This window comes from Schistocerca serialis, chromosome 2 (genome assembly GCF_023864345.2).
Source record: "Schistocerca serialis cubense isolate TAMUIC-IGC-003099 chromosome 2, iqSchSeri2.2, whole genome shotgun sequence".
NCBI classification, from domain to species: Eukaryota; Metazoa; Arthropoda; class Insecta; order Orthoptera; family Acrididae; genus Schistocerca; species Schistocerca serialis.
In genome coordinates, this window is record NC_064639.1 from 509,649,197 (window position 1) to 509,671,096 (window position 21,900).

Sequence of the window (21,900 nt, forward strand, 5' to 3'; positions counted from 1 at the left end):
CACCGTAACTCATACAACTGCTTTACTACCAAAATAACACCAAATAACATCCATCAAAGAGAAAACATAGGTCAGAGACTGCGTCAAAGATAATAATTACAAATAGCAATCACTCGCGCATAGTATTGCACTGCACCTAACACTGCACTTCAATGTTCTCTTTCTTCAGTACATGGCTACCACATACATGAACTCCATATAGCGACCAACGAACTGACTCAAAATAAGCCTGAAGCTTTCTTGAAATACTTACGAGACACGATTTAACTGTGCTCAGTATCGCTATTCCTGATAACGGTACCTGTTTTATTTACAAAATATGATTTTGTGTAGCGCTATTTATGGATAAATTTAAAAGTCTGTCCACCATTAGATCATCTGACAGCCTAACAAGAGTAATTATTTTGTTTACAGGGCCCGTACGTCATAGACTTAGAGGAATTTTCACCATGTCATGATGTTGGCAGTCTTGGTATTGAAGTCAATGTGCGCTATGTTCAAAAATACTGCAGAATTGCTTACAATGGAAACCTGACATTTCCATATCGCCAAGACGACGAGGAACTGCTGGTATGTAGCTACAAGGGCAATGCATGTCGCCCTCTATCCTCTATTATCGTGTACATCTTTCTCCTCCGTTTAAAATTTCTGCTAATGTTACTTCGACTACTACCTGCATTCAACTGTCATATATTTTTTGAAGGAACGGCTTCAACTTCTGTCCGTTTATACAGAGTGCTGCTGGTGTTAATTATCCGGAGCAGAAACAATGACGATAAATTCCAAATTCTCTCTGGCTGTAATAGCTTCTGAGTTATCTAACACCAGTTCCTCAAAAGAAAGCCAATAATTTGAATTCTATGTGATAAGTCTCATTAAAGAAGAAAATGGAGCATATCCTGTGGAAAAGGCAGCATTATAAAAGCACAATACTGCTTGAGTGAGTTAATTAGTTGCATTTTTTCTCTTTGATGGATGATTGACTGATCTGGCCTTGTAACAATAACCAAAACGGCCTTGCTGTGCTGGTACTGCGAACGGCTGAAAGCAAGGGGAAACTACGGCCGTAATTTTTCCCGAGGGCATGCAGCTTTTACTGTATGATTAAATGATGATGGCGTCCTCTTGGGTAAAATATTCCGGAGGTAAAATAGTCCCCCATTCGGATCTCCGGGCGGGGACTACTCAAGAGGATGTCGTTATCAGGAGAAAGAAAACTGGCGTTCTACGGATCGGAGCGTGGAATGTCAGATCCCTTAATCGGGCAGGTAGGTTAGAAAATTTAAAAAGGGAAATGGATAGGTTAAAGTTAGATATAGTGGGAATTAGTGAAGTTCGGTGGCAGGAGGAACAAGACTTCTGGTCAGGTGACTACAGGGTTATAAACACAAAGTCAAATAGGGGTAATGCAGGAGTAGGTTTAATAATGAATAGGAAAATAGGAATGCGGGTAAGCTACTACAAACAGCACAGTGAACGCATTATTGTGGCCAAGATAGACACGAAGCCCATGCCTACTACAGTAGTACAAGTTTATATGCCAACTAGCTCTGCAGATGACGAAGAAATTGAAGAAATGTATGATGAAATAAAAGAAATTATTCTGATAGTGAAGGGAGACGAAAATTTAATAGTCATGGGTGACTGGAATTCGAGTGTAGGAAAAGGGAGAGAAGGAAACGTAGTAGGTGAATATGGATTGGGGCTAAGAAATGAAAGAGGAAGCCACCTGGTAGAATTTTGCACAGAGCTCAACTTAATCATAGCTAACACTTGGTTTAAGAATCATGATAGAAGGTTGTATACGTGGAAGAACCCTGGAGATACTAAAAGGTATCAGATAGATTATATAATGGTAAGACAGAGATTTAGGAACCAGGTTTTAAATTGTAAGACATTTCCAGGGGCAGATGTGGACTCTGACCACAATCTATTGGTTATGACCTGTAGATTAAAACTGAAGAAACTGCAAAAAGGTGGGAATTTAAGGAGATGGGACCTGGATAAACTGAAAGAACCAGAGGTTGTACAGAGTTTCAGGGAGAGCATAAGGGAACAATTGGCAGGAATGGGGGGAAGAAATACAGTAGAAGAAGAATGGGTAGCTTTGAGGGATGAAGTAGTGAAGGCAGCAGAGGATCAAGTAGGTAAAAAGACGAGGGCTAGTAGAAATCCTTGGGTAACAGAAGAAATATTGAATTTAATTGATGAAAGGAGAAAATATAAAAATGCAGTAAATGAAGCAAGCAAAAAGGAGTACAAACGTCTCAAAAATGAGATCGACAGGAAGTGCAAAATGGCTTAAGCAGCGATGACTAGAGGACAAATGTAAGGATGTAGAGGCTTTTCTCACTAGGGGTAAGATAGATACTGCCTACAGGAAAATTAAAGAGACCTTTCGAGATAAGAGAACCACTTGTATGAACATCAAGAGCTCAGATGGAAACCCAGTTCTAAGCAAAGAAGGGAAAGTAGAAAGGTGGAAGGAGTATATAGAGGGTCTATACAAGGGCGATGCACTTGAGGACAATATTATGGAAATGGAAGAGGATGTAGATGAAGATGAAATGGGAGATACGATACTGCGTGAAGAGTTTGACAGAGCACTGAAAGACCTGAGTCGAAACAAGGCCCCCGGAGTAGACAACATTCCGTTAGAACTACTGACGGCCTTGGGAGAGCCAGTCCTGACAAAACTCTACCATCTGGTGAGCAAGATGTATGAAACAGGCGAAATACCCTCAGACTTCAACAAGAATATAATAATTCCAATCCCAAAGAAAGCAGGTGTTGACAGATGTGAAAATTACCGAACTATCAGTTTAATAAGTCACAGCTGCAAAATACTAACTCCGAATTCTTTACAGACGAATGGAAAAACTAGTAGAAGCCGACCTTGGGGAAGATCAGTTTGGATTCCGTAGAAATACTGGAACACGTGAGGCAATACTGACCTTACGGCTTATCTTAGAAGGAAGATTAACGATAGGCAAATCTACATTTCTAGCATTTGTAGACTTAGAGAAAGCTTTTGATGATGTTGACTGGAATACTCTCTTTCAAATTCTAAAGGTGGCAGGGGTAAAATACAGGGAGCGAAAGGCTATTTACAATTTGTACAGAAACCAGATGGCAGTTATAAGAGTCGAGGGGCATGAAAGGGAAGCAGTGGTTGGGAAAGGAGTGAGACAGGGTTGTAGCCTCTCCCCAATGTTATTCAATCTGTATATTGAGCAAGCAGTAAAGGAAACAAAAGAAAAATTCGGAGTAGGTATTATAATCCATGGAGAAGAAATAAAAACTTTGAGGTTCGCCGATGACATTGTAATTCTGTCAGAGACAGCAAAGGACTTGGAAGAGCAGTTGAACGGAATGGATGGTGTCTTGAAGGGAGGATATAAGATGAACATCAACAAAAGCAAAACGAGGATAATGGAATGTAGTCGAATTAAGTCGGGTGATGTTGAGGGTATTAGATTAGGAAATGAGACACTTAAAGTAGTAAAGGAGTTTTGCTATTTGGGGAGCAAAATAACTGATGATGGTCGAAGTAGAGAGGATATAAAATGTAGACTGGCAATGGCAAGGGAAGCGTTTCTGAAGAAGAGAAATTTGTTAACATCGAGTATAGATTTAAGTGTCAGGAAGTCATTTCTGAAAGTATTTGTATGGAGTGTAGCCATGTATGGAAGTGAAACATGGACGGTAAATAGTCTGGACAAGAAGAGAATAGAAGCTTTCGAAATGTGGTGCTACAGAAGAATGCTGAAGATTAGATGGGTAGATCACATAACTAATGAGGACGTATTGAATAGGATTGGGGAGAAGAGAAGTTTGTGGCACAACTTGACCAGAAGAAGGGATCGGTTGGTAGGACATGTTCTGAGACATCAAGGGATCACCAATTTAGTATTGGAGGGCAGCGTGGAGGGTAAAAATCGTAGGGGGAGACCAAGAGATGTATACACTAAGCAGATTCAGAAGGATGTAGGTTGCAGTAGGTACTGGGAGATGAAGAAGCTTGCACAGGATAGAGTAGCATGGAGAGCTGCATCAAACCAGTCTCAGGACTGAAGACCACAACAACAACAGGCCATGTTAGTTATTACGTAACATGTAACATCTATTCACACCATACTACACGAAAATAATAGTGATTTTTTGCCATGTCTGTATGAAATAACAATGATATTCCAATGAAAGTGCCGGTCTGTTTTTAAAACTGCGCTGTCTACTAATAACTTTGAGTGGTAACTGGTGGCATATTTTTGTGAGGTATATAATCTAAGAATAGAAGAGCATAATTTAGCGCTCGAGATGGAAGGATATACGACACTGATGTCGTCTTTGCCCCCTACTGTCCACTCTATACATCGAAAAGACAGTGGCGAAATTAAATGAAAATATTCAGGAACTGGATTAAAACTCAGGGTGAAAGGATTCCAATAGAAAGATTCGCGACATTTGTATCGTCTGTGAAAGTGGGGAACAATTACAAGATCTGTTGAATGGAATGAACTAAGCATTTAGAGTAAACCAGAGAAAGATGACAGCAATAGGCAGTAGCAGAAATGACATTAGAGATAAATTTAACATAAAAATTGGGGACCATGAAGTAGACGTAGTGAGGGAATTCTGCAGTCTATAAAGCAAAATAACGTACAACTTGAGATACACGGAGAAACTGAAAAGCTGACTAGCACAGACAAGTAGAGCGTTCCTGACGGAAAGAAGTAATCTGGAGAATAAATTTCGTAGAATGTACGTCGGCAGTAGAGCATTGATTGGAACGGAATAATCAGGTGTGGAAAAACCATAAAAGAAAAAAAAATGAAGTGTTTGGAATATGATACTGTAGAAAGATGTTGAAAATTAGGTGGACTGATAAGAAATGAAGAGATTCTCTGCTGACTGGCTTGAAGACGATTATATGGAAAACTGGTACAAGAAGAAGTGGGGAAGTTTTAGACACGTTTTAAGGCATCTATAAATAAGTTCCTTGTTAGTTGTAACAAGTTCTGTAGGTGGTAAAAACTACAGAGGAAGACAGAGGTTGCAACGCATCAAACCAACAATTGAGACTTTGGATCCAAGATCTATTCTAAGACGAATCAGTTTTCAGAGACTTGTAAACTGTGGCGGGCCACATCAAAAATATTCAGAAGACGGTCTTTCCGAACCCTGATTACATTTTAGCAATAAACTTCCAAATAAGTAAAATTGTGGTAATCCTGTTGGTAATGTGTCCAGTTTAAGCAACTCTCTGCGTGAGGATTGAGCATTTTATGCTCCATACAATCCTTATTACATGATTTTCTGCACTAAACTCATCGTTCAAGGTTAAAATAGCTTGAATACTATTCCTTATCTGCATGCATCCTTAAAAATTTGCAAAAGTATGTCCCGCTTGTTCCACTGTTTGCCACCTCCCTTGTATAAATTGTGTGACATATGAAATGAAGTAACTAGGATATCAATTAAAATTACACAGTCACCATACATCGGATAAATAAGACTATGCTCACATCGAATGAAGTTTGTACCGTCTTTAACTTCGTATTAATTTTCATTGGACATTTTCACCGCCTCAGCAAAATGCTATAGATGTTTAAAATAATGCCCTTCGTTTTTCCCAATAAAATTCGTATCAAACAAAGAGGTTGGAAAAGATGATTCACATCAGTTTTTCGAAATGTTATAAAAAATATTCTGCTGTATAAACACACCGTTGTCCTTCAAAAGTGAAACATTATTAACGCGACACGCAATAAACATTCAATTGTGTTTAAGTGTAGGCCAACTGCTTGCTTGGTTACGCAAAATATTACCATTTCAGCACAACCCTACGTACGAGTTGACCCTATTAGATTCCGTATGTAGTGAAACATTTCGCAGCCTGTTTTCCATTCATAATTATTCGTCTATGAAGTTTTATTGTTTGTGAGAATATATTGATCTCTTGCAAGAAGGAGAAACATCTACCAGTGAGAGTCGAATTTCTAGCAGTGGCAGAATCGTGGCCTAGAAAGACTCTGGTTTTTCACTACACAGTGTTGCTGCACGTGCTGCCTGAGGTCCCACGGTTGCCTAGTGACTATTGAATCGGTGGATTCAGGATGGCTACATTCAACGCCATGCCTGATTTCAACGACGCCACGTGTCTAGCGCAAGAGGAGACAGGTCTATTTTCCGCTCAGCTGTGCAAGATTGTACGCCCTTGTCACGGATCCTGAGGCAGGATATGAGGTTGTGTAAGGCTACGAAAAGAAAGATGTCCGGCCCTAAGTTCGGAAAACCCATCCTTCGTCCCACTACTTACACTTTATTTTTATTATTGCTTAGTTCGATCGCTCATTTTAGTAATCTTAAACGCGGCACTATCGGACGTAAGCATTTGATTTTGAAAAATTCCAGGCTCAGTTAGGTTAGCTTTACAAGAACATAGATACGTGTAAAATAATTCTAACGTGAGATCAATTAAAAAGTATAGGCTGCTTTCCACCTGAAATGGTGTATCGTCCATATACAGACCACCCTTATGGATAATGTTTCATCTGACAGCATCAAATACCTAACTACATAGTACTCTAGGTGGTAAAGCAACTCTACCGATTAGACTGTAATAGAAAGAGAATAACAACATAACTCTGTATCATTCGACCACCCTAGTCCGATCCTACTTCTACGTGAATATAGTTAACCACACCATTCTTTATAAACCACAACACAGGTTCACGAATTTTCTATTCAACCATTCGCATATTTCGGTCTAGGATAAAGTAATACAGTGCTGTACAGATATTTATGGTTAGTTCTGAGTAATGACACTAAATTGACTGTTTACTACCGCCTCTTTTCCTAAGCTCGATACTAGGTATCGTAGCTCTACCGATAATCTGTAGGCGTTCAACTTTCAAAGTGATCTACGTACCCTATTAATATTAATACTATAAGCGTTAATTTCTGCTTTTGGTTTCATGCAAATTTCCCATGAATTTATGATCCCACAAACATTCCAGGTGTCATGAATATTAAGTAACAATCACAGAGCAATAGAATAAAGAAGACACGTCTACACTGCGAGCTAACTTCACGGTAAATTCCTGCTGGTGCTCAACAAAGAAATTTTTTGTGCTTTCAGCCTTTCAGATACCGTCAATGCATTTTATTCTGTTTCATTAAACATTAAGTAGGCTTCACTATCTTCTGATTTAAATTTACTGCGAAACTAAGCAAAGATGTATCTTTATCAGTCAGGGATACAATCCAATCTATCGTCTTTTGCTTAGATCATCATACGCGAACATGTTTGTATTTGGTTACAGAAGCCGACGTTTGTATGTGGAGCACTGTGAAAAAGGTATTATAAAGCTTGTCGTCGAAACGAGATGAGTGTATGGTGTTACACAAGAGGGTAGTGTGAGATCTGGGGCGACAGCAGGAGCTCCGAGGTAATGGTCGCTGGAGGAGCATATAGGTAGCAGCCCATTTCAGGGGGGTATGTAAGACTATGCTCATCGGTGCCGTCAGAGCAAAGTGGCGCAGTAGCTAGTCCTATATGATGAAGTCGTCGATTGGTCCGGAATTTACCGTTGACAACGACATACCAGAGTGTAGACACGTTCGATGGTAACAAGGGTGTGGACGCACCCCCCCAAACCACCCGCCAGTTAACGACTAGGTGCTGTTCCTCCATGTGGTTGCAAGGAGTAGACTATATAATCAAAGAATAGGTCGTCTGACTGGAAGATCATTCCGAACATAGCTGAGTTTGACGAAATAAGTTACGATGTGTTACAATAAGACGAGATATATGCTGTGTCAATCGGTGATTGGAGAGAAGCTGTTCAAAGGTTATCCAAGGGACTGTTTGTATGTTACAGATGGGGAAGACCCCGCCAGTGCTGCGGCATAGTATGCACGAAGAGTGTGGTGGATCGCATTTGTGCATTGATGAGTCCGAGGCCGCTTTTTAGAGGGGAGAGTGTCAGTGTTGTAGCGGACATTAAAAAGGGTCCCTGCTGACACAAAGTACCCGAGTGGATGTGGTTCTGTTTCCTTGAGCCGCCAGTCTTCTGAATAGTTTGATACGATCCGCCCAAGGATTCGTCTTCATCTCAGAGTAGAACATGCAACCTATATCCTGAATTATTTGCTGGATATATTCCAGCCTCTGTCTTACTCTACAGCTTTTACCCTCTACAGCTCCCTCTAGTACCATGGAATTTATTTTCAGTGTTTTCCATGCATTCTTTTCCTCTCCAATACTGCAGAGAACCGTCTCATTCCGTACTTTATGAGTTCCCATAATTTTCAACACTCTTTTGTAGCACCTGAGTTCTCATAATTTTCAACACTCTTTTGTAGCACCACATTTCAAACACTTCGATTTTCTTCTGTTCCGGTATTCCCGTTATCCATCTTTGACCACCATAGAATTCTGTGCTCCAAACGTCCATTCTCAGAAACTTCTATCTCAAATTAAGGCCTTCGTTAGGTAGTAGTAGACTTCTCTGGGCCAGGAAAGCCTTTTTGGGAGTGGTAGTCTACTTTCTATGTCTCCTTGCTCCGTCCATCATGGATTATTTTGCTGCCTGGGTAGCAGAATTCTTCAGCATCATTTACTTCATGATCACGCAACCTGACGTTTCTTACAGTTCTCATTTCTGTTACTTATCGTTACTTTCGTCTTTCTTCAATTTACTCTCAATTTATATTCGGTACTCTCTGGACTGTTCATTCTATTCAACAGATCCTGTAATTCTTCGACACTTTCAATGAGAATAGAAATGTTATCAGTGAATCTTGTCACCACTGCTTCGTCGATGCACAGATCGAACAGTAGGAGTGAAAGACTACATCCCAGTCTTTACCCTTTTTTAATCCGAGCACTTCGTTCTTGGTCTTCCACTCATACTGTTATCAAATGTTCAAATGTGTGTGAAATCATATGGGACTTAACTGCTAGGGTCATCAGTCACTAAACTACTTAACCTAAATTATCCTAAGGACGACACACACACACACACACACACACACCCATGCCCGAGGGAGGACTCGAACCTCCACCAGGATCTTACTGTTATCTCTTGGCTCTTGTGCGTAGTGTACATGACCTCTTTCCCTATAGCTTACGCCTATTTTTCACAGAATTTCGAAGATCTTGTACCATTTTACATTGTCTAAAAGCTTTTCCGAGCGTCATGAAAGCTCATTACCCTTGCATTCACTATCAGTTCCACGTCAGAACTGGGTCTCTGGTGCGTTTACCTTTCCTAAAGCTAAACGGATCGTCGTCTACCACATCTGCAATTTTCCTTTCCATTCTTTTGTACATATTTTTTCCAGTAGCTTGGATGCATCAGCTGTTAATAAGATTGTTCGGTGATTCTCGGACTTGTCCTGTCTTGCAATCTTCGAAATTTCGTCTACGTTTTTCCTGAGTCAGATGGTACGTCGCCAGACTCATACATCCGATACACCAGCATGAAAAGTCATTTTGGAATCACTTGCCCCAGAGATTTCAGAAATTCTGATGGAATATTGTCTACGCTTTCTGCTTTATTTGTTCTTAAGTCTTCCAAAGCTCTTTTATGTTTTGATTCTAATAGTGGAACCCCTGTCTCTCCTATTCTGACTCCAATTTCTTTTTCCTTATTAGAATTCTTCACTGTTTTCGTGCAGCCATTTCGCAGTATCATGCCTGCAAATTCTGTTTATTTCATTCCGAAGTGACCTGTGTTTGTGGATTTCTGAATTTTCTTTTGTCGATCGAGTAAAGTATTTCTTCAGTTAACCGTCTATTCTTCGCCGGTATCTTCCTTGTAACTGTGTTTTTATTTTCAGCTTCTGCAATTACCCATTTTGGAAACGTCCATTTCTCTTTCAGCTGGACTGCCTAGTGAGCTATTCCTTGTCACAGTCTCTGTAGCCTTAGGGAACTTCAAGCTATCTCTTCACTCCTTAGTATGTTCGAAACCCACTTCTTAGAGCATTGAACCTTCATTCCCAGTTTCGTAAACATCAGCATATTCTTCACCACTAATAAATTGTGATCCGAGTCTATATCTGCTCCTGCGTATTCCTTTACAACCTAGTATCTGATTCCGGAATCTCTGCCTAACCTTGGTGTAATCTAACTGAAACCTTCCCGTATCTCCCAGACTTTTCCAGGTATACCAACCCCTCTTGTGATTCTTGAACAGGGTATTTGCCTTTAGTAGCTCACATTTATAACACAACTCAATTAGTATTTCTTCTCTCTAATTTCTAGTATCAAGCCCATATCCTCCCGTAACCCTTTCCCCTACTCCTTCCCCTACAACCGCATTTCAATGCTCATAAATATTAGATTTTTACTAACTGATTTAGCCGTTCAATGTCCTCATAAACTTTCTCTGTCTCTTCATCTTCAGCTTACGACGTCGGCATGTATATCTGAACTATCGTTGTCATTATTGTTTTGCTATCACTCCGATGAGAACAACCCTATCACTTAACTGTTCACAGTATCTCACTTTCTACCCTACCTTCGTTTTGCTAACGAATCCTATGCGCCTTTCACCATTTTCTGCTACTGTTGATATTATGCTATACTCATCTGATGAGAAATTTTTGCCTTCGTTCCATTTCACTTCACTGACCTCCACTGTATCTAGATTAAGCCTTAGAATTTTCTAGCTTCGCTACCACGTTCAAACTTGTGACATTCAACTTCCCGACTCGTAGACCATAATCCTTTGACAGGCGGTTAGATCATTTTCTCAAGGCCGCCTCCCCCTTGACAGTTCTCTCCCTGAGATCCGAATGTAAGACTAGTCCGGATTCTTTTGCCAATGGAGAGATAGTCATGACGCTTTTGCGGTATGGGCCACGTGACCTGTGGATACACATTATTTGTTATGCCACTGATCATTGCTGATTGATCCGCCTTTAGGGCCAGTTTCCCATCCCAAGTGTAAGAGAGTGCCCTGCAGCTCTGTCCACTCCTCCGCCCTCTTTGACAAGACCGTTGGCTAAAAGAAAGTGGTTTCTAATGCTGGAAATCTTTGGCCGCTTTGCTGATTTTTCTTAAAAATTTAAGCAATGACGGGTTTCGAACCTGGAACTGAGAATTTTTTCTGAATAATCAAAGGTACTTCCCCTAGACCACAAGTGCCGTATTGACAGCAAAATCGGGAGGTAAACAAATGCCACGCTGCATTGTGTGTGTGCGTGTGGGGAAGGGGGGGGGGGGGGAGGGCGGAAGAGGGGAATTAAAGTCGATCCCTAATTAAGAAAGTGTGGATTGGGTTAGGTGCTCCATATGTATCATCATCGACTTGCGGATGTTAACGATGCTACACTGTTGGATCCAGTGGGTGGCGTCATTGAGTTCAAGTGTGGCGCAGGTGAGAAGTAAGAGACAATCTGCATAGGTCCTACAGTGATAGGTATGATGGTGCAAGGTGAGATCCTGTAGGCAACTGTAAGGCAAGTGATGAGGGGCTCCAGTGGAGTGGCTTATAGTAGTGTGGACAGGTGGCATCCTTGATGCACAAAGTAGGAAGTTTCCTGTTGACCTGGATCATGGAGACAGCAGGAAGCAACAACCAGCAAATGGCGTCCACAAAGAGTGGTGGGAAGGAGTAATGGGTGTCGAACGCGACTGAAGTCACCCATGAAATCAATGGGGACCAGTGCCATGTGAAGCCAACAGCCAACGACTAGCACAATGAGGACACGATATTTTCCCAAAGCTGTTAGAAGCGTAACCACACAACCACGTGCAATCTATTTTGATGAAAGCATTGTAGTTAAGACCATGTGTATGCGCTTCACTAACAGACGCATTTAGATTTTATAATCAGTGGTCATTAATGTAAGAGGGCTGTATGTGGAGACATTTGTTCCCTCCAATGGCTGAGGCACTGGTAAAAGAACGTCACTCACGAATTCAGATGGTATTGGGGGGAGGATGGAGTGAAGAGTTTGTGAAGCATCTCCGCCCAGTTTGGGCGAATTAAGGAAGTGAACACTTGGTAGATCTCCACCGGGAAGCCGTATGGCCCCAACGACTTGTTCTTTGTCCCCTTGTCGGCTGTGTTCACAATGTCGTCCGTGATGATCACAGACAACATTAGTGTCCACTTTGCAAGGTGAGGGTCCATTAAGCTACTCGTTCTTCGTCCCCTTATCGACCATGCCCACCATTTCGTCCATGATGATCACAGACAACATTAGTGTTGACTCTGCAATCGTTAGGGTCCGTTCAGACGTCGTGTAGAAGGGCCTGTCGTCGACAACCATCAGACCACGACGCCGTAAAATTTATCGCGCTAGAGAATGAGGAGACAGGTTTTAGTATACTGGCGTTATCTGCGGACAACAGGTAATGTGTGGATCACGTCAGGCTCACGAAGGACGGTGTAGTGAATGTTGGTAGTGTCCCACTGCCAAGCACTGCTTCCTTACCACATTGCATGAATACCATTGTGACTGCAGGTTTCGCACACGAGAGTTACCACTGCAACATGGATGCATAATACAGGAGACACTTTTCACAGGATGCCAATGTGTTGGCATAACTCTGTCAGCAATGAGGGTCACAAGTAGGAAATTATTAAGCTTCCAGAACTCTTTGCTGCACCAGACTGACTGAGGTGGTAGAGCGAGTGTGCAGATGATATCGCAACGGTTCAAAAACGCAATGGGCCATTTTTCTGCTTGGGGACTACATTTCCAAAGTGGACACAGATGTAAAACCAGTCGAGTCTACTCGCAGGATGTAGTGTATAATGGATGTCTCCATGAATTTTATTCCAAATGTCAACGAGATTAATGTCATCAGCCAGGGTACATGGTGTCGGGCAAGGGGAATAAGCGGGGGTCTGGTCCTACGGCTGGAGGACGCAGTCTAAATCGCCGCTTAGAACAAAGCGATCATAGTACTAAGAAAACAGGTAGCCCAAGTCGTCTGCGAAGAACGCGGAGTGCTGCTGATGATTCCTGGAGCCAGACTTGGCGTACACGTTAACAATGTGGTGTCCGTCGCTGGAGTCTGGGTGGTGGCCATATCGTCGGGTGGACTGCGCCGTTCAAATGGTGGTGCCGACTGGAGAGACCATGCAATGGGCTGGTTGAAAGTCTAGGCGTGGAGAGGGCCGCAGCCTAAGTTACTGCTAGCGCTGTCAACCTGGCTGGCACGGACGCTTCTAACAACAGCAGATGCACGACACGTCGATTGATGCATTCAGACAGTAAATGGCCCTCCTTCCCGCAAGCGGAATAAGTGCGGGGCTAATCATTGTATATTGTGATGGCATGGTAGGCTCTGATATCAAGGTAGGAGGTCAGATGACTCTGCAGATCGATAGCAACCTGCCTGAGACCATTTAAGACGAGATAGGTTCGGAATTGTACCCATCGGCTGGCAACACGTTCCAGAACGTTTCCATAGTGTCGGTGCGCTGCAATGACGGCGTCCACGGGTAGTTCGAACGGCAGTTGGTATGTACTTACCGTTCGTACGCAGAGACCGGCGTAGTCGACGGTAACTGACCCTACATTACCATCGGAATGACAGAAACGTAGTCCTAGTTTCGCCTCCTGTTGCACTCTGTCGCACGTTGCGTCGTTAGCCATCTTGACGTCCACATTACTACTACCCGTGGACACGAGGATTCCAATCAGATCTTGTGGTGGTATTTTAACGTCGTCGAGACGAAATCGTTCGATGTCAGCCGCGTTGAGACAGTCTGAACAAAAGCAGAAACAAAGTCGTTTTCCAAGGCTGTACGCCATGTTGTTCGATAAGGAAGACGGCAGTTAGCAGCAGCCAAAGTAAACATAACACGCGACACGTGCCTCGCTAGCGTGACGACTCCGTGGCGCTGCAGGCGGCAGACTACCACGCCGCTACGGGGCGATGGGATGGTGAGTAACTGCACTAAACTAGCTACTTCACTACATGAGCGATTTTAGATACACAGGAAATTCTCAATAAATTCAATTAATAGTTTTAGATACATAGGAAATTTTCAATAACTACCAGTGTCACATTCAGTTACTGTAATAACGTGTTTTTCGTTTTGCTTTTCCACTAACTTTCATTTTATGTGTACCGTACAAGTTTTATGTGGGAGATTTCATGCATGTAAGTGTGAAAGATAAACTCCTGTGCTGTGGAGTGTTAACCAGTCAACTGAATGACTGGGTAATCTCCAACAGGTATTATTTGCTAAATATTTGCAGTATTCGGTAATTTACAATGGAGTGATCGTACGAAGAGGATCTATGTTGTATCCATCCTACTGTCACTGGCTCCGCTACAAAGGAAAATTTCTTTGTTACGATCGAAAATCTTTCGGTATGTTTGAGGCCTTAGATATGGAAATTGGATGTTTAGTACATTCTCTCGTAGTCTCCAGAACAATCTTGACCCTCTGGCTTGGTGTGAACAGTTTCAAAATTTTGTCAAGGAACTATTTTCTTAACAGGTCAACATAGATTGACACAACAGCATGAAATCGAAAATATGGGTACATTCTGTAAGACTAGTGTCCACTTTTCTCTATGCAGTGGCCAAGGCTGCGATCAACTATAAAAAGCACAAAGACATGCTATAACAAGGCTTTTATGTATCACATTAAGAGATTGGGAAGACATCCTTTCTTCTACCAGGGTGTATACTAATTACACTCCTTATAAAGACCCATATTATGAGTAACTACAAGACACTGTAAGTTGTTAGAATTTGTCCACAGTGCAAAAAATAGAAAAGTGTGATTTACAATATTGCACTTTGTGATATTCGCTATTTTTGACTTCATTAAAACAGCAAATACGAGTAGTTAATACTTTCAGCCAGAAGGCAAATACTTGTTTGTAAATAATGATTAATGTATAATGAGGCGTCGCATAGCGACGGTGGAATTTTCTAATGATGTAATTTGTCGTCTTGGGCGGCAATAAAAACAGAAAAATACGGATAGATATACGATCCTTCACTATTTTGTTCGCTGGAGAACAAATGAAGCCTTGAGCGCTAAGAAGACTTGTACTGTTTTTCTGAAGTAAGACGGACGCAGATTTGTGGCAGTCTGATCTAATTTTTACTAAATGTATAAAAACGTGTATGTCTGAGTTGAGTGAAGTGTAAAGAACTGTTATAACTTACCGTGACGACGCACGAGCGACTCAAAGAAGACAATGGCTATATAAAAGAGCGCTAAATGGACATGATACGGACATAAAAATCTACCGTCATTGTTGTATTAAGCTTAAGGTACGATATATGTTTTAGTTATAATAAATATTTGTTCTGGGAATACTGAATCATTTAGCAGTGCTCATTCCTATTATCTCCTCAGTATTATTTTCATTTTAATTATGCATTTTGCTAATATTACAGACACCAAGATCAGCAGTCTAATGTGCGTGTTACATTGATAAAAAGAAAACTGTTTTATCGTCTTCTTGCATCAGCTTTAATATCGAATTTCCCTTTTGTGTGATGTTACAGTTGTTTTTGCGCCCTTAAGAACTTTCTGGTCCCTTAGGAAATTGTTTTGTCATAACAATAACTTCACAACCGGGTATGATCGTATCTACGAACATGAAGTAATTAGAAAGACGATAACGCAATTTCTTAATCAATAGCACGCTAGTTGAGACTGCCTCAAGCCACGCGAAACTGCAAGTAGAAACTATTCACATCTCATAATGCAATATTTTATGACAATGGTCAATCCATGATTCGTACGCCAATTGCGATTGATAAAACAGTAAGCTAAATCTCAATTTCCAACTTTCCATTGAATAACAACATCACTTTTATTTTGTAACATCACAACTTCCATATAAATATGTTTAAATTGTAAAGTATGTTAAAACTGAAAAATAATAACCCAATATTCATACTAAATTGTGCTGCAATATTACAGCATCTAACTTCTCTGACTAAAGTCTTTAACTATCTCTGAAAAACATCACGAAAGCAATCGACAAAAATTAATATTTATTCTCTGTTTCGAGATATATTTGGAAATTATATTTTTACTTTACACATAATTTTATATCTGTGCAAACGTTATGATTATAAATAATACAAGTCAATCAGGGGGCCTTATCCAAGATGTGATATTTCTTGAAGTATTTTCATAAAATTCTTGTTTCGTAGAAATATTTTTTGTGTAATCGGGTAGCCCTTAACTAAAAAATACAAATAATATGGAGGTCATGCTACATCTCGCGAGTGTAACGAGAAAATATTATGGAGAAACTGGGTTAAACAACAGATGCGTGGTTATAAGAGAACACTGCTATCAATGTAAGGAGCTAACTAAAAAGAAGGAAAAGAAACGTGCGTACTAGAAAGTAACTTCAAATGTGAGGACTGTTTGCGACCTCGTTAAACCAACATGTAAAAAAAGCTACAGTTGTAGCAGTGACTACAGACGATGCTTAGAAATATAAAGGAATGCATTTTGTCAAAATAAAAGTTCGTACACTTGCAAAAGACGGCATAACCCCCATATTATTTGCAAAAACTGTGAATATTGAAGAAGGTTTTCATGGTGTAAAATGAAAACCTCAATATATATATATATATATATATATATATATATATATGTTATAGGAAGTATTGTTCCTTGAGATTTACTCTCGGAGCAGAGTTTCTTTATCATTCCCGAATTCAGAAATATCTTATTTGTACATAATAATAATTATCTATTACAAAGTAAAAATGCAAAAACATTTACGACCTAATTATTTTTTTTAGATTCAGTGATCAAAGTCTGCTTGTTTAATTAGCAGCAGTTGCTAACGATGTCCAGATGCTCAGAACTTAGATGGACTTTTTGCCTTTACAGATTTGAGGTGGAACATACGAAGCTGACAACATCAGAGATGGGCTAAACCTAAGGATAATGCAATAAACAGTGTAATTTTAAAATGAACACGATTTTAAAAAATAGGAAACTTTATGTCGGAAATAAAACTGTCGCCTGCTATGTTTTCTAGTTGTCAACGAGTTCATTGGCCAGCCACCACAAGCACTCTTGTTTTGGCATCGGTGGTTGTTTTATTTAGCGACGGTCTATGGGAGTAGACCAGTAGACATCAAGAACTTATTTGCTTAATAGACACGCATTGTACTTATTGTTAATTTAGTGCAGTTTATAGGACTCGAGGGCTTGACGATCTTCAACATGTATCTGTAAATAAATGTTTGTTGTTCAAAGTCATACAGCTGTCATGGCTGATGTGCCTGAAGACATGTGCAAGTAGTTGGATGGATACTGCCGTAGCCAGTCCGACACTGGTGACACCCACGTAATCAGCCTATAGATACTAGAAGAAGAAGTATTAACTGCTGTCACTGATCACAGAAGTTTGTAATCAGTGAAATGCAAGATTCCAAGGGCCACGAAGATCCGACAGTAACGACTTGGATTGCAGTTACTGCCATTTCTTGTCTCACAATCCTATGGTCCGGTCTGTGCAGTTGGAAGCTAGTTTTTATTATGCTTCTACGGAGTTTGCTCTAGTGGTCAGTCACTGGACTACCACTACGCTGTCAATGTTGAAGACATAACCGTAGCACCTCCCGTAAAAGATTCATTCAGTAAACTAAAGACAGAGTTGATTCACTGGGTGTCTTAGTCACAAGAGGAATGCATGTATCAAGTGTTAGCTCAAGAAGACAATGCAGACAGGAAGCTGTCGCAGTACTAAAGGCACCTGCTTTTTAAAGTGGATGTGGGAGATGTACCCTACATGCTAACTGGTACACCCTGGAGCAGCCGTATTTCGGCTCAAATTAAAGCCATAGTAGCGTCTCAGACAGAAATGGACTAGGAAGCCGTCGCAGATCTCGCTAAAGTAGTTCAGGCTACAATACTGTCGCCATCAAGCAGTACGGTAGCGGCGTCACACAATAGTGTCTCTTCGTCGCCAGTGACGCGGGAGAATTGCGATTTTCAGTCAGACGAAGTGGAGGCTCTGGCCAGCCACATGAGTGAACTCTTAGTTCAACGCATCTAAGCCACGGATAGAAGTCGTTACAACAGAAGATCATGTAATCGTGCCGGAACGAACTCGTTGGTTCTAAATATCGGAGGGCAGTCATCCACAACGTGTTGGACGTAGGCACAACAGATTACCGGACAAAAAAATGGTTCAAATGGCTCTGAGCACTATGGGACTTAACAGCTATGGTCATCAATCCCCTAGAACTTAGAACTACGTAAACCTAACTAACCTAAGGACATCACACAACACCCAGTCATGACGAGGCAGAAAAAATCCCTGACCCCGCCGGGAATCGAACCCGGGAACCCGGGCGTGGGAAGCGAGAACGCTACCGCACGACCACGAGCTGCGGAACGATTGCCGGACAATCTCTCAGCATCTCTACATGGGTGACCGGAAGACCGGACGAAAATTCTTTTTGGACATGGACTCCGATTTCGGTATTATCCCACAAATCTATATAACAGCCAGCCATCAACTTCCTTCTGTCTTTCTGCCGTTCACAACTCATCAGTAGTCACTCACGGTGTGGAACGGGCCTTGGGACTGTGTCGTGCCTTCGTCTGTGGTTTTACTGTTGCGGATATCATGGAGCCTAAAGTCTGAGCCGACTTCCTGTCTTACCTGTTACCTGACATAGCAAATGCATGGCTCGTAGACAGCGTCTCCAGACTTTCTACTTCTGGATTCCGATACAGTGTAATGATTATCAGCGCAAAACTGGAACATGTGGCAAAAAACAGATACGCCGACTTGCTCGACCAGTTTCCTGCTGAAACCCGACTACTCACAACGACAAGGGAAGTAGGCCATAACACAGTGCATGTTATCGAAACTACCGATAGTCCACCATTTACATACCGTCCGAGACGTTTAGTTGCCGACTGCCTTGCAATCGCAAAGGCAGTGTTTAACTCAATGCTCAGAAAATGTGTTATTTGCCTTCTCGTAGCTGTTGATCTCCAGTACTTCATCTGGTGCCCTGAAAAGGATGGCCCGTGGTGGCTGTGTGGTGATTACCGCGTCCACACAGATACCCAGTGACTCAAATAAGGGCCTGCAATTACGCTTTCAGAGATTCACATGTGTTTAGCCTCCTGGGTTGTGCAAAGGTTTTTGCACAAATCACAGTGGCAAATGAAGACATTTCAGAGACTGCTACAGTAATTTCAAAACTCTTTACAAGACACTTTGTTTGTACATTGTCGGTCAATCATGGCAGAGGTTCATTAATTTCGTGCTGCTGGGACTGTCATCCTGCTTTGCACACTCCTCGTCTTTTCAGTCACAACAGAACAGTATCAGCAATAGTTGGTGGAGATTATCAAACGAATGGAACAGCATCAAGCAAACCTCAGGCCACCTTCCTGGGCCGTCTAATTTCACCTACATGATGTGGATGTATCATGAAGATCACATAACTGGAAACCAAGGAGCTACTCCGTTTCTTGAGTATGCTGATTTTCTTCTGACAACATATGCACGACTAACCTGAGTTGTAAGAACTTCTAACTGCAGCACTTACTGGACCCAAGATTAAAGGGGCTTCAATCGTCCACTGAACAGATAAGTCGAGCTCTGAATTTAATGTAGCGAAGCAAAGCCTAATACTCAGCACTCGCATTGGCAGTTGATGCTAGCGAAACAGCTGTTGGTGCAGTGTTGCAGCAGCAAGTCGATGGCGCTTGGCAACCACATGTCTTCGTCTCGCATACGCTCTCCACTTACCAGTGGAAACAGAATGCTTATGATTATAAGATTCTGTCTGTGTACAAAACAATCAGGTACTTATGACCACAGTAGGAGGCCAGAGAATGTACGATATCTAATGATCTCAAGCCGTTTACCTATTACTTGAAACAGAACAATAACAAATATCCACTGGGGCTGTACAAATATCTGCAACTTATTGCCGAATTTAGCAGTGATATCTGAAACATTTCTGGTATAAAGCACATGCTCGTCATCTGTCTGCCAGGGATTAACAGTGTGACAAATTTTATTGATTTTATTCAGATCGTAAAGCTACAAGAATCTGATGACGAACTCCAAAAGCTACTGCACGATGTATCATCCAGCCTCCATCTACAACATGTCGACGTTCCCGGTTCTGACATCAAACTATATTTTGACGTATCTGTTGGAAGTTCACTCCCGGCCGCGCCAACCCGCTTTCCGCAGACGTGCTTTCGACAGCCTCCAAACCCATAACACCCTGGGGTGAGTGGTCCCTGCCCACATATCCAAATGGGGGACTATTTTACTTCTTTTACCAAAGAGGGTGGTATCATCATTAAGCTATACATTAGAGCTTCACGCCCTCGGGAAAAATAACGGTAATAGTTTTCCCTTGCTTTTAGCTATTCACAGTACCAACATAGTAGGTCCATGCTAATGTAACAAGGGCAGATCATTCAATCATCCAGCCCGTTTCCCGTGAAGCTACTGCAAAGTTTGCTGCCTCTCTTCAGGAATCGCAGATTAGACTGGCATCTCCACGGATACCCTTCTCTTGTGGTTATACCACCAGTGCGGCTACCAGTACTGTTGACATACGAAACCCATCACTGTCGCAAGGTTAATCGTTCAAGGTCGGAATGTATCATTAGAAGCAGGTACTTCTTGGAAATATAGACAAAACGTACGAGAGCCAAAACTCGCCATAAGATGCAGGATGACTCAAAGTCTGAGACTACGTTTACTCTATTGAAATGCTGTTGTAGAACACAAAAGTTAAAAAAAGCTCTCAGTGTAGCTACAAAGCCTTTGGCATATAAATTTTGTTCAGTCATGTAGTATTCCAAATACTGTAATGGGGAATTTCGCAAACAAATGAAACGAAAATGAAACTTTGTTTATTGATTATACGGTTTTCGCTCCTTTAGTAATTTTAAATAACCCACAATGCTTCTTAGGCGATGGTTGCGCCGGAATGTAGTAGGAGTGAGCGTCTCCCAAACATTTCTGGTGTCGAACCCACTATACAGCATAAACAAAATTTATGTGACCATAGACAGTTACCCTTTACAGTCAGATTTAATGCACTTCGGCCTGGAATCTCACAGACTGGAAAACAGTTGTCTTCGGCGATGAGTCCCTTCTCCAACTGAGCCCGGTTGAGCCGCGAAGAGTTGTTTGCAGACGCCCCAGACAGCGGTGGGATACCAACCCTAACGCGAACAGCTATAGTGCCCTGCAAACAGGAATGGTGGTCTGTTACGTCATTTCGTTTCATAGCAGGACCCCTTCTTTACGCCGGCCGGGGTGGCCGAGCGGTTCTAGGCGCTATAGTCTGGAACCGCGCGACCGCTACGGTCGCAGGTTCGAATCCTGTCTCGGGCATGGATGTGTGTGATGTCCTTAGGTTAGTTAGGTTTAAGCAGTTCTAAGTTCTAGGGGACTGATGACCTCAGAAGTTAAGTCCCATAGTGCTCAGAGCCATTTGAACCATTTTCTTTACTCAATCGTCCAATTTTTCTGAAACTATAATCATTTGTTTGTCTGTACGTGTACATCGCATTTACCGATTAGCGTCCCATTGGGATAACTTCTTATGATGTGTTGTTTCTTTATTTTCTTGTCTTACAGTGTATTAGGGTCTGTAGGAAGTAATTTCCCTTTGCTCCATTTGACAGATCGATGGGTTATACAATTCACACATACTACAAAGGAACTCTGGTTACATACAAATATAAGTAATTTCTATCAATACGATTGGGATGAATCCAGACAGAAGCCACTGAATAATGGAAATTATTAAGTTTCTGTGATGTCCGTGACTTACGTTAATGTATACCTTGACTCGTTTAATGTCCCTCTAGGCTGTACTTCTTGGTGAGATAAATGAAACATGATGAATGGATGTATGTATCTGCACTCCTTGCG

At 41.6% G+C, this 21,900-nt stretch overlaps 1 long non-coding RNA gene across 1 annotated transcript in view; it reads left to right on the top strand.

Moving 5' to 3' along the window:
• The first annotated feature begins 13,858 nt into the window (after window positions 1-13,858).
• LOC126457479 (uncharacterized) overlaps window positions 13,859-21,900 on the top strand; it is a 42,736-nt gene continuing 34,694 nt past the window's right edge. Inside the window, exon 1 of the long non-coding RNA XR_007585475.1 lies at window positions 13,859-13,914. This is a non-coding gene — a long non-coding RNA (uncharacterized LOC126457479). The remainder of the gene's footprint in view (window positions 13,915-21,900) is intronic.